At 41.4% G+C, this 14,250-nt stretch overlaps 1 protein-coding gene across 1 annotated transcript in view; it reads left to right on the forward strand.

Moving 5' to 3' along the window:
- Positions 1-14,215, forward strand: part of FAM9C (family with sequence similarity 9 member C) — a 39,633-nt gene extending 25,418 nt beyond the window's left edge. The window contains exon 7 of the mRNA XM_030934448.1: positions 14,008-14,215. The gene's annotated coding sequence lies outside the window, so the exon portion shown is untranslated. The remainder of the gene's footprint in view (positions 1-14,007) is intronic.
- Positions 14,216-14,250: the final 35 nt, after the last annotated feature.

Genomic DNA, 14,250 nt, shown 5'->3' on the forward strand with positions numbered 1-14,250 from the left:
TAGTTGTCATGTCTCCTTGGTCTTCTCTCCTCTGTGAGATTCTTTTTGTCTTTTCATGACCTTGACAATTTTCAGTAGTACCAGTAAGCTGTATTGTAGAATGTTCCTCAATTTGGGTTCGCCTGATGTTTTCCCCATTAGACTGATGCCAGAGCTCAGAACACAATACCCCAAAATATGGTGCCTTGTCACGATGAATACTTTGAACTGAAGGAGATTGACAGGGCCTCAGAAACAAGATCTCTCTCTGAACTTCTCCCACCCTTCTTTCTCCTGTTCCTCTTTCTCCCCAAAGGAAGCCATAGAAACTAGAACTCCTGTTCCTCAAATCAAGCCATAGAGCCTAGAAGTATTAAATATCTTCCCCTTTCTGTGTAGGAGCTGACCATAAAGAAATTCTCTGACCTACCTTGTCTGACTGTAGGTCATAAGACCCTCACTCCAGAGAGGTCCTGTTCCGTACTCAGGAGGAAGGAAAGCTACACAGAGAGACCAAGAATAATTGGAATAGACAGGCCTTGCTGGGTTTCCCACCTTAGTCTGTTACCATTAGATCATACCCTTTTGTCCAATCACATTGCTACATGGCTGTCCATTCTTCATTGAACCTAAGCATGAAATGGAAAATTTTTCCTGGGTCTTTGGCTCTTCATTTCTGAAGGCTCTCGTATCACGTAAAACTTTGATTAAGTAAATGCATATGCTTTTTCCTGTTAGTGTGTCTTTATCAGTTTTATTTCAGACCTAGCCATGAACCCTAGGAGCATTGAGGAAACTTTTCCTCTTGTACACTGCAGATACGGGTTTTTGGAGTTGGTGAAGTCCCCTTCTCATCACAACATATTGGAGGGTACATGATGTCCACATGATATCACTTGTGATGCTAGTCTTCATCAGTTAGTTAAAGGGGTGTTTGCCAAGTTTCTCTACTATAGTATTACTGTTTTTCCCTTCTGGTTCCATACAAAGATTTTCGTCAGTAAGTCACTAAATCTAGCCCGCCCTCAAGTGTGAATGTTGGGGAGATTAATCTCTCCCTACTAGAGGAGAGAGCATCTACATAGAATATTTGTCAAATGAAAGAGGAGGTTTTCCAGGATGAGGGAAGACAGGTCTTATCTACTTGGGTATTTGAATAAAAAAGGAAAAGGGCATTTGTACATCCATGAGAGTTAGCCAGGCTTTTTCCTGACTAAGCAATGCCATTTACTATAATGCTAATTTTCTTTAAATTTGAAAGTATTGTGTTGGCATTTTAGTTGCACCTTTACATTTATTATTTTTGAGTCATTTTGGGGGGTTATATTTTATATTTTATGGCAATTGTCTTAGCCCATTTTCTGTGACTTATGACAAAATACTTGAAACTGGATAATTTATAGAGAAAAGGATTTTTTTCTATTTATTTGCTATTATTATTCCTTAGATACAGGGTCTCTCTCTGCCACTCAGGCTGGAATGCAGTGGTGCATGATAGCTCACTGCATCCTCAAACTCCTAGGCTCAGCCTCCTGAGTAGCTAGGACCATTGGTGCATGCCACCATGCCCGGCTAATTAAAACAATTTTTTTTTTTTTTAGAAATGGGATCTTGCTGTGTTGCTTACGCTGGTCTCCAACTCCTAGCCTCAAGTAATCCTCCCACCTTTTCCTCCCAAAGCACTGAGATTACAGGCATGAGCCACCATGCCCAGCCAGAATTTATTTCTTACAGTTATGGAGGCTGGTCCCAGGTCAAAGGGCTACCTCTGGGGTGAGGGCCTTCTTGTCAGTGGGGACTCTGCAGAGTCCCAAGGTGGTACAGGGCATCACATGGCAAGGGGGTTGAGCAAGCTAGTTGAGGTCTCTCTTCCTCTTCCTCTTCTTATAAAGCCACCAGTCCCCTCCCATCACAAGCCATTAATTCATGAATCTGTGAATGAATTAGTCCATTCTTGAGGGTTGGGCCCTCATGACTCAATTAATTCTTAATGGCCCCTCCTCTCAATTCTGCCACACTGGGGATTAAGTTTCAACATGAGTTTTAGAGGGGACAAACATTCAAACCATAGCATCAGTAGAGGTGTCACGTCCTTAAGAGGAGTTGGGAAGAGATGCCTGCAGCCAGCATTTTATAGTATTTCCACCATACAGATATAGCAGATGTAAATAACCCTAAGAGCACAGTAATAGTAAAATGTGTAAAATAATTAGGCAGTGATGCATTTTAAGCATTTATTACCTTTACTTTTCATATAATTTATTTTATTGTAAGTTTATATCATTTAATAGTGACTTCGTTTAACAACCGGCTCTCAATTTTCCAAAAACGTTCACAAGCAGCTCTTACCACTAACACTATTATTAGAAAACATCTGGAATGATTCACATAAAACTGTTCACAGTGGCTATCTCTGGAAAATGAGTTGAAAGTTAGAGGAACTTTCCCTTTCTCTTTCAGTCCATTCTATACTGTTTGATTTATTTGAAATAAATAAATATGCATTATTCATAACAATGTTAACTTTAAGAATATTATATTAGGAAGATGATTTATAATACCAACTGTGTAAGAGGAGGGGACATTAAAACAATACTACATATTTGTTTTTGCATATATATCGGAGGTTAAACAAGAAACTAATAAAAAGCATTATCCCAAGACAGTGAGGGCGATCAGTCGAATGGGAATGTATTTTTCATATTCTTTTGATATTTCAACCCATAAATGGATGTGTTCCAAAAAGTTTAATAATTAAAAACACTTTAAAAAGATCATCTGCTACTCCACCCTAAAAAACACAAGAGAAAGTTTCTATTAATTGTTATTACATATTGAGGACTCTGCCTCTTTGGAGGACAACTGTCACTGAAATCATAAACTTTTTCTTTATTTCCATAACAAACTCATGGTCAGGGTGTCTTGAAAATGACTTTAGGGGTGAGTCATTGTTCAGGTATGCAGCTATGTTAACACAGGCCTTGAGACTCAGATAATACAGGGCACAATTGTTATAAGCAAACAGCAGTACGTGGATGAAGACATTTTTTCCAGGTAGAAAATGGAAGACGGCCAGACACCCTTGAAGTGCTCTACCTTTTCATTCCTCTCACGCTAGTGTTAGGAAGGTGTGTTTGACCAGTAGAATGGGCGATGCTTGTTTAAGGCTTACGGAAACGTAGGCACCTGACCAAAGTCAATCCCGCAATTTTTTTTTTTTTTTTTTTTAGATGGAGTTTCACTCTTTTTGCCTAGGCTGGAGTGCAATGCTGCAACCTCAGCTCACTGTAACCTCTGCTTCCCGGGTTCAAGCGATTCTCCTTCCTCAGCCTCCCAAGTAGTTGGGATTACAGGTGTGCACCACCATGCCCGGCTAATTTTGTATTTTTAGTAGAGACAAGGTTTCCCCATGTTGGTCAGGCTGGTCTTGAACTCCTGACCTCAGGTGATCTGTCCGCCTCAGCTTCCTAAAGTGCTGGGACTACAAGCGTGAGCCACCACGCTTGGCCAAGCTCGCAATTCTGAGGCCACCTCTTGATTCTCAGAGAAAGAGCAGAGGCCTTCTTCCTATGGTGCAGTTGCAGAAATGACAGTTCTGAATGCTGTGCCCAATTATTCCACTTGTGTTTAGTTTTCCTTTATAATGCAAACATCTGTTATCTAGCAGGAACCTGAAAAGGATCTGCCTCTACCTGATTCCTCGACACCTCAAGGCTTTGTTGTAGCCCCACAGAACTAATGACAGAAATTTCTCTGCCAGATTATGAGAACTGAATAATATTTGTGGTCAGTCAAAACTAATGTTAAAGATTTAGTATGAACTGAACATGAATGTGGTTTACATACATGCATCTCTATTCTCTTTTAAAATCACAGTCATAACACATGAGAATGTCAGTTGCAAACAAGCCCTAAGCTGACTCTTAAAGACTGAAATGACAGCACAAGCTTGCATCAGCCACATTTTCAAAGTCTTAGAAAATATTCCTTGCAACATTGCACCTCTATAATGTTGTGTCTAGTTAGGCAGGATAAGCCCATGGGCCTACATATAGAAGCTACTGTTATTTTTATTATTGTTAGCATATAAATTTTGAAATTGCATTTTTGTTGGTTTATACACACAGGTTAGAACATAAGAAAATGGTAAGTCACATTAGGAGAAATGATAGGGGCCAGGCACAGTAGTTCATGCCTATAATCCCAGCATTTTGGGAATCCAATGCAGGCGGATCACCTGAGGCCAGGAGTTTAAGGCCAGCCTGGCCAACATGGTGAAACCCCATCTCTACTAAAACTACAAAAATTAGCAGGGTGTGGTGGCATACACCTGTAGTCCCAGCTACCCGGGAGGCTGAGGCAGGAGAACTGCTTGAACCTGAGGGGCGGAGGTTGCAGTGAGCCAGATCATGCCATTGTACTCCAGCCTGGGTGACAAAGTGAAACTCTGTCTCGAAAAAAAAGGAAGAAATGATAGTGTCATAAATTCATCGTTTTTGCTGACATCATAGAAATAATCAGTTCAGCCAGGAATCATCAATAAGTGCCAAAACTACTTGGTGGAAGTCTGAGGAAGAACAGGAGACTTGAGCCTGAGCCTCCAACTATCTTCCCCCAGGTTACTTACTAGTTACGGAGGGAAAAATGATAGCCTTACAATGCAGAAACCTGGTGGCAACCATCTAGACAAGTGATCCAAGTTATCAATGAATGGGATAAATCAGCAGTACGTGCATCCTGATGTGAGGCACCAGGAAGGACACAACATCCTTTATCAGTTTTCCTACTGCAAATTATCTGACTCTAATCACGAAAAAAACAACAGGCAAATCCAAAATGATAGAAATTCTACAAGCCAGTTGGTTCATATTCTTCAAAAATGTGACTGTCTTAAAAGACAAAGAGCAGCTGAGGAATTGTTGTTCCAGGGTAAAGAGACATGACAGCTCAATGTGATGCATGATCCTGGATTGGATCCCAGATGAGGAGGAAGAAAAGGGCTGTAAAGGACAATGGAGCAACTGGCAACACTTAAATATGGACTTTATATTAGATAACAATATCACAGCACTGATGTTAAAATTCCTGAATTTGATCATTGCACTGTGGTTATGTAAGACAATATTCTTGTTCTTAAGAAATATAAGCTGAGGTACCTTCAAAGGGTTCAGAAAATGGTTCAGAAAAAAAAGAGGTGAGAGATAAAGTAAATATGGTAAAATGTTAACAATTAGTGAATCTAAGTAAAGGATATAGAGAATTCTTTTAACTATTCTTGCAACTCTTCTGTAAATTTGAAATTACGATTATTTTTTAAAGTTAACACAGTGAGTCACATGACTTCTTGGGAGAGGAATAAAGTAGCACCATGTTCTAAGTCTATGCTGAGACACTGGGCCCTGAAACAGAAGTAAGAGTTGGAGCAGGAATGAGCAGCTATCTGGGGTTTCTGTGTTGCAGAGATAAGATGAGGTGAAGCTCAGAACTCAAGAAAAATCTAGAAACTAAAGACCTAACCTCTAGTCTGCCAGGTGAAGTCAGATACCAAAAGAGGTAAGCAAAAGATCCAAACCAGGGAGCAGCAACACTTATGGGGTAAGAGAGAAAAGGCAATCAGAGACATTGGTGGAATAGAGAAGTCAGAGACTAAACATGGTGAGAGAGGAGAGGGTTTCAGAAAGTAGACTGTGGTCAACACTGTCAAAAGCTACTGTATTAGTCAGGGTTCTCTAGAGGGACAGAACTGCGTTTATTAAGTATTAACTCACACAATCACAATGTCCCACAGTAGGCTATCTGCAAGCTGAGGAGCAAGGAAAGCCAGTCCAAGTCCCAAAACTAAAGAACTTGGAGTCTGATGTTCGAGGGTAGGAAGCATCCAGCACGGGAAAAAGATGCAGGCTGGGAGGCTAGGCCAGTCTAGTCTTTTCATGTTTTTCTGCCTGCTTTATATTCTAGCCATGCTGGCAGCTGATTAAAGGTGCCCACCCAGATTAAGGGTTGGTCTGCCTTTCCCAGTCCACTGACTCAAATGTTAATCTTTTTTGACAACACCCTCACAGACACACCCAGGATCAACACTTTGCATCCTTCAATCCAATCAAGTTGACACTCAGTATTAACCATCACAGCTACCCAGAGAAAAAATTAGCTACGCATTGTGGCATGCGCCTGTAGTCCCAGCTACTCGGGAGGCTGAGGCAGGAGGATCACCTGAGCCCAGGAGTTGGAGAGGCTGCAATGAACCAAAATTGCACCACTGTACTCCAGCCTGAGTGACAGAGTGAGACCCTGTCACACACACACACACACACACACACACACACACGCTACAAAGAGGTCAAGTAAGAAGTATTTCATGTAATAATAGTGCATTGATTTGTGAACTAAGAGGCTGTTGCAATAATAAAGGAGACCATATATTGAGCACCTACAATATACATATTTCCTTCAACTCTCACAGCAACCCCATGTGTCATGGCCATCCCCTTCTGCATTGGGCAGGTGAGAAGAGTGAAGCTCATAGAAGTTAGGAAGTTTCTGCAAGGTGGCACAGCTAATAGGAAGCTGACCGGGAACAAGTGACAAATTTTGAGGTGACAGCATGGCAAAGTGTATCATTTTATGTTAGTACTAGGGAGCCTGGGTGAAAAAATGGCAAACAGGTTCTCGGAGTGGATTCAGGACTGGGACGTGAAGGAAGATTTCAGCCGGACATGGGGAGGAGAGGGCTTAAAATCAATCTGAAGTGAGTGATTAGGAGTCAAACCTAGACAGAGAAAAGAAAGGAATTGAGGCCATAAGCAGGCAGGAGGTTGGGGGATGGAAGTCTTGACAAGTGTGAGTCTGACTCACACTGAGAGAAACATTGTACAGCACAGATCAGTCATTTCTCTCGCTCATAAATAACTCAAACAGAAGTTTGATAAACAATAGTTACCCTTACCATGCTGGGGAGTTCTGGTAATTCTTGCTTGATTTCTTTTTAGTGATTTATTTTGTCTTTTTTTTTTTTTTAATTTTTGTTTCCAATGCTGGCAAGAATCAATAAATTGATTTCCTACGACACAGCCTGTGGTTTGAAAACCACACTCTGGATAGGGTGTGGCCTGAAGTGTGGTAGCGCTGGGGTGGGGATAGAGGTTAGAATGGTAGCCAGCTGTCTGGTTTGGATCTTTCTCAGCCTTCTTTTCTTGGCTAAGCCTGGCCCCTTACAGTTTTCCCTCAGCTGCTCCTGTGGTCTAAAGCCCTAACTCACCCTCCCAACTCGAATGAGATCCTACTTGGAAACACCTGTGGTACAAAGAATGGTGGCAGGGGGCCAAGTCACAACCGGCCTTGGCCATACCAAATGCCTCAGGCATTCTAGACATACATAAATGTCAACATCATACACAGGTATCTGTCAGCTTCCAGGAGAGGAGAGAGAACATGAATCCTCCCTGTTTCAAAGGAATATGGTCAAAAGTGTGAAGTAGCCTTCTTTGGGGCAGATAGTTCTTAATGTCTATGTTAGATTCAATTGACCTCACCTCTTTCTAATCTGAAGGATTTATTATTTGAATGGGTTGAGGACCTAAATGGATTTCCTTCTTGGTATCCATCTCTCCTGTTGGGAAATTTCATAATTTATTTCAGAAAAGAAGGCCTGATAGGCGGACGGTTCCAAACATTAGAAGCCAATATGTTTGTTCTCGATGCATGTTGCGTGTACATTTATACATCTGTTATAACATGGAGCTTATACAAAGAAAGTCAGTGGAACCTTAGAGGAATGCCTTAGGCATGCACATATGGCTTTGAGAATTTACGTTTGCATATATGAACTCACGGTGCTCTCACCTTCCTAGCTCAAGTTACCAATAATGTTTGAAATGACAAGTTCAGGGTTATATAACTACTATCCTTTCTTCAAAAAAACCCATTCAGATTATATTCTTTTTTACTTTCTTTTTTAAATTTTGCGACTGGCCTCTCTAATTACTTAGGGTAGTATATATACTTCTTTTCCCACATAGTATTTTTCACTGCTCTTGAGGAAGCACAACTGTTTTCTGCTATGACCACCTGTGTTATTCATCCCTATAATCACAGGAAACATATAACCAATTACAAACCTTTCATTTTCCTTCCTTCCATACCCCTTTCTCTTCACCCACTTACGGGTCCTAGAAGTTTTTCCATATTGGTCCTTAAATCACTGGATAATGTTCTGATTAATGTCGAAAAACTTCAGTTGTCCTCTCTCCTTCCACAAACCCACTCATTCGGTAAAATGGCCCTGCCCACAGTGCTGACCGCCTGATCACTTCAACCATCACACTACAGTGCCTCTACTAGACAACCCACTGATGACAATTTATAGTGGGTTAAATAGCAGCCCTCCCTCCACCAAAGATCTGTCCATATCAAATCCCTGGAACCTGTGAACGCTAACTTACTTGGGAAAGAGTTTTTTTGCAGATGTAATTAAGGATCTTGAGATTAGATCAGCCTGGATGGCCCAGGTGGGCCCTAAATCCAATGAGAAGTGCCTGTATAAGAGAAAGACGAGAAGACACAGACGCAGGAAAGGCGACATGAAAATGGAAGTGGACATTGAAGTGACGCAGTCAAAAACCAAGGAATACCTGGAGCCACCAGAAGCTGAAAGATGCAAGGAAGGAGTCTCTCCTAGAGTCTTTGGAGGGAATCTGGCTCTGCCGACACTTCGATATCAGGCTGCTGGCTTCCAAAACATGAGAGCATACATTTCTGTTGTTTTCAGCCCCCAAGTTTGTAGGGATTGGTTACAGCTGCCCCAGGAACCTAATACATGATTGAAGACCAGCTTTTAATGTGTAAACCTTAGAGGCACTGCAAACCTCAGAGATCTCCACACAAAAATGTAATTTTAACCATTTCAAATTAATTAAACTTCTTTCCACTCCAGTATAAAAGTTGGTACCAAATGACCATGAAGTGTTCGTAATATAGAGGTGTTACAAGCCCATCTTTTCGAAATGTGGGCCAAGAAATACCAATAAAAGTAAGATTTAGTGCCTTCTTATATGAGGTTGCTGCAACACTGATGATGTCAATATGCTTTTTCAGTGACAAGTATGGACAGTGTCTTCTTCACCCTCCTTCCCTATAGCTACATTTCTAAACAAGAAGGGTCTACAGACTGCCTCATGTGGATGAAATGATTTTATTTCTAATATCTCCCAATTACCTAAGGGTAATTTTCCAACTCCTTAGCCTGGCTCAGGGGCCCTTCACAATCTGGTTCCAGTTTATCTCCTGGCTCAGTGTCTTACCTGGTAAAAATAGAAGCTGGGTGAATCGTAGTTGGATAAATGAATGAATATCTGGCTCAGGTCGGATACGGCTGTTCATTCGCACAGGTTTGCCTCTCCCATAGACCAAGAGTAGGCCCGGGCCTTATTCAACTTCCTATTCCAGCAACTTGGAAAGAGCCAGGCAAACACTAGGTGCTCAGTAAATGTTTGTTGAGTAAAGAATGCCTCTTTCTAATTAGCCAGGCCTGGTGGTACACACCTGTGGTCCCAGCTACTCAGGAGGCTGAGATGGGAAGATTGCTTGAGCCTGGGGGGTCGAGGCTGCAATGAGCCATGATCGTGCCACTGCACTTGCACTACAGCCTGGGTGACAGAGTGAGACCCTGCCTCAAAAAAAAAAAAAGAATGACTCTACCCTCCAAGCAAGCCATCATCATTTTAAGTAGAAATAACCATGTGGCATTCCATATATATTTTTTAATCTTATGAAATATTTTTGTTTCTAGATTAAAAAAAACGCTATCACAAACTCTCTGTGTGGCCAAAGGTATCAGCCACTTACAGCGCTCAATGTGGTAATGAGGAAAGGCATAATTTCCTGTGGTTTGACAATAACGTGACAGGAATAGCTCCAACTGCTTTGAATAGATTATTGTCCCCCTCCATTGAAGTTCCAAACTGTGGAATCCTACTAAACAAATGCGACCAGTCCTCAGCCAGCCAGGTGCTGTGCTTATGGATACAAGTGGTCATCATTTTGCTTGGTTCTCTGAGGGATTTCAAAATTTGAGCAACCATTTCAGCCCCCAACAATCATACAGTTGAATGGAAAGAGAAGGCAAACAGAGGAGGGGAAGGATTTAGCAATAAGAAGTATTTCTCTGGAGATTCAACATCTAAGCCACAAAATCCTAGCAAAAGATAGATTTTAAAATGCTATCTATCCAGGTTGGGTGTGGTGGCTCACACCTGTAATCCCAGCAGTTTGGGAGGTGGAGGCAGGGGGATCACTTGAGGCCATGAACTTGAGATCAGCCTGAACAACATAACAAAACTCTGTCTCTACTAAAAAAAAAAAAAAAAAAAAAAAAACTTAAATTAGCCAAGCCTGGTGGCACATGCCTGTAGTCCTAGCTACTCAGGAGGCTGAGGTGGGAGGATCACTTGAGCCTAGGAGTTCGAGGCTATAGTGCAGCTATCATAGAGCCACTGCACTCCAGTCTGGGCAATAGAGCAAGACCCTGCCCAGAAAAAACAACAACAACAACAACAAAATGCTATTCATCCACTCCATTTTTAGATCTTTGGGTATTCCTCAGAAAGGATTCTCAAAAAATAACAGGCAAGAGTTATCATGCCCAATCTTTCTATGCTAATAGAATATTTGATTGCAAGGTGAAGAATCAGTCAGTTTCCTTCAAACTTCACTCACCATTGAACTTTTGGAGGGATTTGAATTATTCATTCTAGATGTATTTGGAAACATGGCCACTGTAAAGCAAAGAATAGGTATTAAACCTCATTTAGAAATCCGAAGCCCTTAGACTCATCATGTACCCTAAAAATGGAGAAGAATAATTTCTTAGTATTTTCCACTTGGAGTCAGATGAAAAATGCATCTCGTAACTAATGAAGGGCACAAAAGGGCAGGGACTACATCTTCTTATTTACAACCATGTCTCTGTGGCAAACGAAATAACTGGCATGAACTGGTGGAGTGAACTAATGATCCAGTGCTCTGGCTTCATAATATGGAGTTGGCTATAAGTATTGATTCAAATCAGCACAACTGGCCGGGCGCGGTGGCTCAAGCCTGTAATCCTAGCACTTTGGGAGGCCAAGGTGAGTGGATTGCCTGAGCTCAGGAGTTTGAGACCAGCCTGGGCAACATGGTGAAACCCTGTCTCTACTAAAATACAAAAAAAAAAAAAAAATTAGCCCGGCATGGCAGCGTGCGCCTGTAGTCCCAGCTACTCGGGAGGCTGAGGCAGGAGAATTGCTTGAACCTGGGAGGCGGAGGTTGCAATGAGCCGAGATCATACCACTACACTCCAGCCTAGCAACAGAGCGAGACTCCATCTCAGAAAAAAAAAAAAAAATCAGCACAACCAAGGTCAGTGGCAAATTACTGTTCAAAGCTCTTTAAATATATTTTTAAAAACATATTTAAAATTGTGATGTCTAACATGACATTCACATGTTCAAAGGGACCCCAAAACCAGCATGTTAAATGAAGTCTCGACTGGGCGTGGTGGCTCACACCTGTAATCCCAGCTCTTTGGGAGGCCGAGGCGGGTGGATTGCTTGAGCTTGGGAGTTTGAGAGGAGCCTGGGCAACGTGGCAGAAAAAAAAATAAAAGAAAATTGGCTGGGCATGGTGGTGCATGCCTGCGGTCCCAGATACTCGGAAGGTTGAGGTAGGAGGATCTTGAGCCTGAGAGGCGGAGGTTGCAGTGAGCTGAGATTGCGCCATTGCCCTCCTGCCTGGGTGACAGAGGGAGACCCCATCTCAATAAATAAATAAATAAATAAATAAGTAAAATGAAGTCTCCATCAAGTAAGGGGAGAAGTGTATATTAAAGCCCTAATATGTGTCTAATACTATGCAAGGCACTTTGGGGCACAGAAGGAAGAGTGCATGGTGTATGCACACAATGAATGTAGCATGCACCAGCCCTGCCTACAAAAGTTTCAGAAGCCAGGAGCAAAGATGGTACTAGCACGACAATGTGATTAGAGAAATAAAATGCTATGCAAGTGTCCAAGGAAAATATAAACTAGGTAAATACAGGTCTTAGAAACATATTTTCTTCCTAGCTTGCTTTGCTGTACATCTCTGCCTTACATTTGTAATTTCATCCCTTCTCATTTCATACAGAGAAAACCTAGTTAAGTCCCAAATTGGTGTGTTTGATTCTCTTAGATTGCAGTGTAAGCCACTCTTGAAAGCATAATCTAAAAGAAAGAATTTGGGGAGTGTGGAGTGCGGAGGGTATTTTTTCTTATTTTCTTGCTAGGCTAGTGAAGGCTACTGGGTAAATGAAGCACTGAGTGCTTTCAACGTTCTTAAACAATGTTTTAAGTTTACATTCTTGAACAAAGAAAGACTCAAGATTTTTTATTTTGACTTTTTGTCTGTAATGTTGTCTCTAAAATGCACTGTTCTTTCTAGTAAGCACAAAATTGACCCCATATGTTTAGAAAAAAATGCAAAAATATTTTCTTTTTGTCTCTTGAGGAATTAGATGCTTCTTTAGGGGAAAATAAACAGACCTTCCTTGTGCATTTAAAAGAGACAATACCTGATTCTGACTATAATGGGTTGCCGAGAGACTCAAGGTTTGTTAAGATTTTGAATCCCCCCTCCCCCCTATACACACTCAATCTTTGCATACACAGCCCAAAAGCTGTGTTGTTCTCCCAAAAGAATAAAAATAGCTTTAAAATTCCAACCACTGGAAGGCTGGAAATGTAGCTGTGAAGGTTGACAAATTTGCGAGATTTCAAAATGAAGCCAGCTCAATCTCAAAGGTCCTTTAGTTAGTCTCTTTTTGTTTCCTTTATTTTTGCTTTGTCTCGATCAATTCAAAATTTGCAGAAATCCCAGACTAAACTGCGTGACCTTCAGGGCTTACTTAAGCTACCTTGGCCTGTTTTCTCCTGTGGGGAAGAGAAACAGTCATAGGGTCTCCTTCAATCCCAACATTCTCTCATTCTAAGGGTAAACCTAATGTCCCCTTTGTATCTGTGAAAAATACTGTCGACTCCCAAGTCCTACGTAGCAGGAACATATATCCCCACAATGATTCATAAATATCCCTAGCCCTTCTGGGAAGAATCTCTCTTGGGAAAAACAAAGAATCCCCCGTCAAAATTTAGAAAATAAATAAATGGAGTCTCTCCCATCCCCAGGAGCAGCAGTTAAGTGTATAGAGTGTGATATGGGCAGAAGCTTCTGAATTTCCCCATTCCACACGTCAAGCAGCCTGAATTCAATCTTTACCAGATTTTTTATTTTATTTTTATTTTTTGCTATGTTTTAGCTTTGTCCCTCTAGGAAAGAAAGGCCTTCTATTCCATGAATCATCCCTTTTCGTAAATGTTCCTTCTTCAACTGAGGAACTCTGGAGCTGTGTTCATTTCTTAAAATCTTCTTTCGTCTTTGCATTGCTTGAAAAAGGCACACAGCAAAAACCTACGTGGGAATGGTTTCTCTTTGCGCCTCGGGCATTTGCACTGTGCGCACACCCTTCCTTATAGGCAAGAAAAGAAAACTGCAGGGCTCCAGGCCCGTCTCCATCTTGAGATGGCTCCAGAGCCTTTGTGCTTACTCCTCTCTTCACCCAGCTGAGCGGGCTGTGGCGCTTCAGGTTTTGCAGCAGCCTCTGCAGCAGCGGGTACACACCCCTTCCCTTGCAACGCAGAGCAAGGCTTCTAGCCTGATGGTCTACTTGATTGTCTAAACCACAGGTAAATGGTTTCCTGTGCATTTCTCAAAATAAGTGTTGAGCAAAGGAAATGAAAGCAACCAGTTTAATAGTGATCAACAATTTTCCCTACCCCTCTGCTTCAAAGAGGGTATTTTCGTAAGTCGGTTTTGAGAGAAAAATGTTTAACTTCTTGGACATTTGCATTGTAAAATTTAGCTTTGCAGAGCATTCAGTGAACTAAAAGCCTTCTTAAATGCTGTTTCGTCTTAATAAAATTGGTGCTTATTTAAAAAAAAATTCTCCACCCTTCCCTACAGAACCGAGGAATCCATTAAGGACCTTATAGAATGGCAAATCTTTTTTAACTCTTAAAAAATTGATGTTGTTTCCATCTTTCCGCACCAAGGACTTTGCTTTTACTCATCAGCGAAAATAACTTCCGATGATTGAGAAGTTACCAAGGACTTAAAGACCTAAATGTGAGTCAATTAATTCCTGCTGGATTTAAACTTAGTACAAATCTCACCTGTGTCCTGCTAGTGTCCTTTAAACCCAAAAGA

Source organism: Rhinopithecus roxellana, chromosome 7, assembly GCF_007565055.1.
Source record: "Rhinopithecus roxellana isolate Shanxi Qingling chromosome 7, ASM756505v1, whole genome shotgun sequence".
In the NCBI taxonomy this organism is placed as follows: Eukaryota; Metazoa; Chordata; class Mammalia; order Primates; family Cercopithecidae; genus Rhinopithecus; species Rhinopithecus roxellana.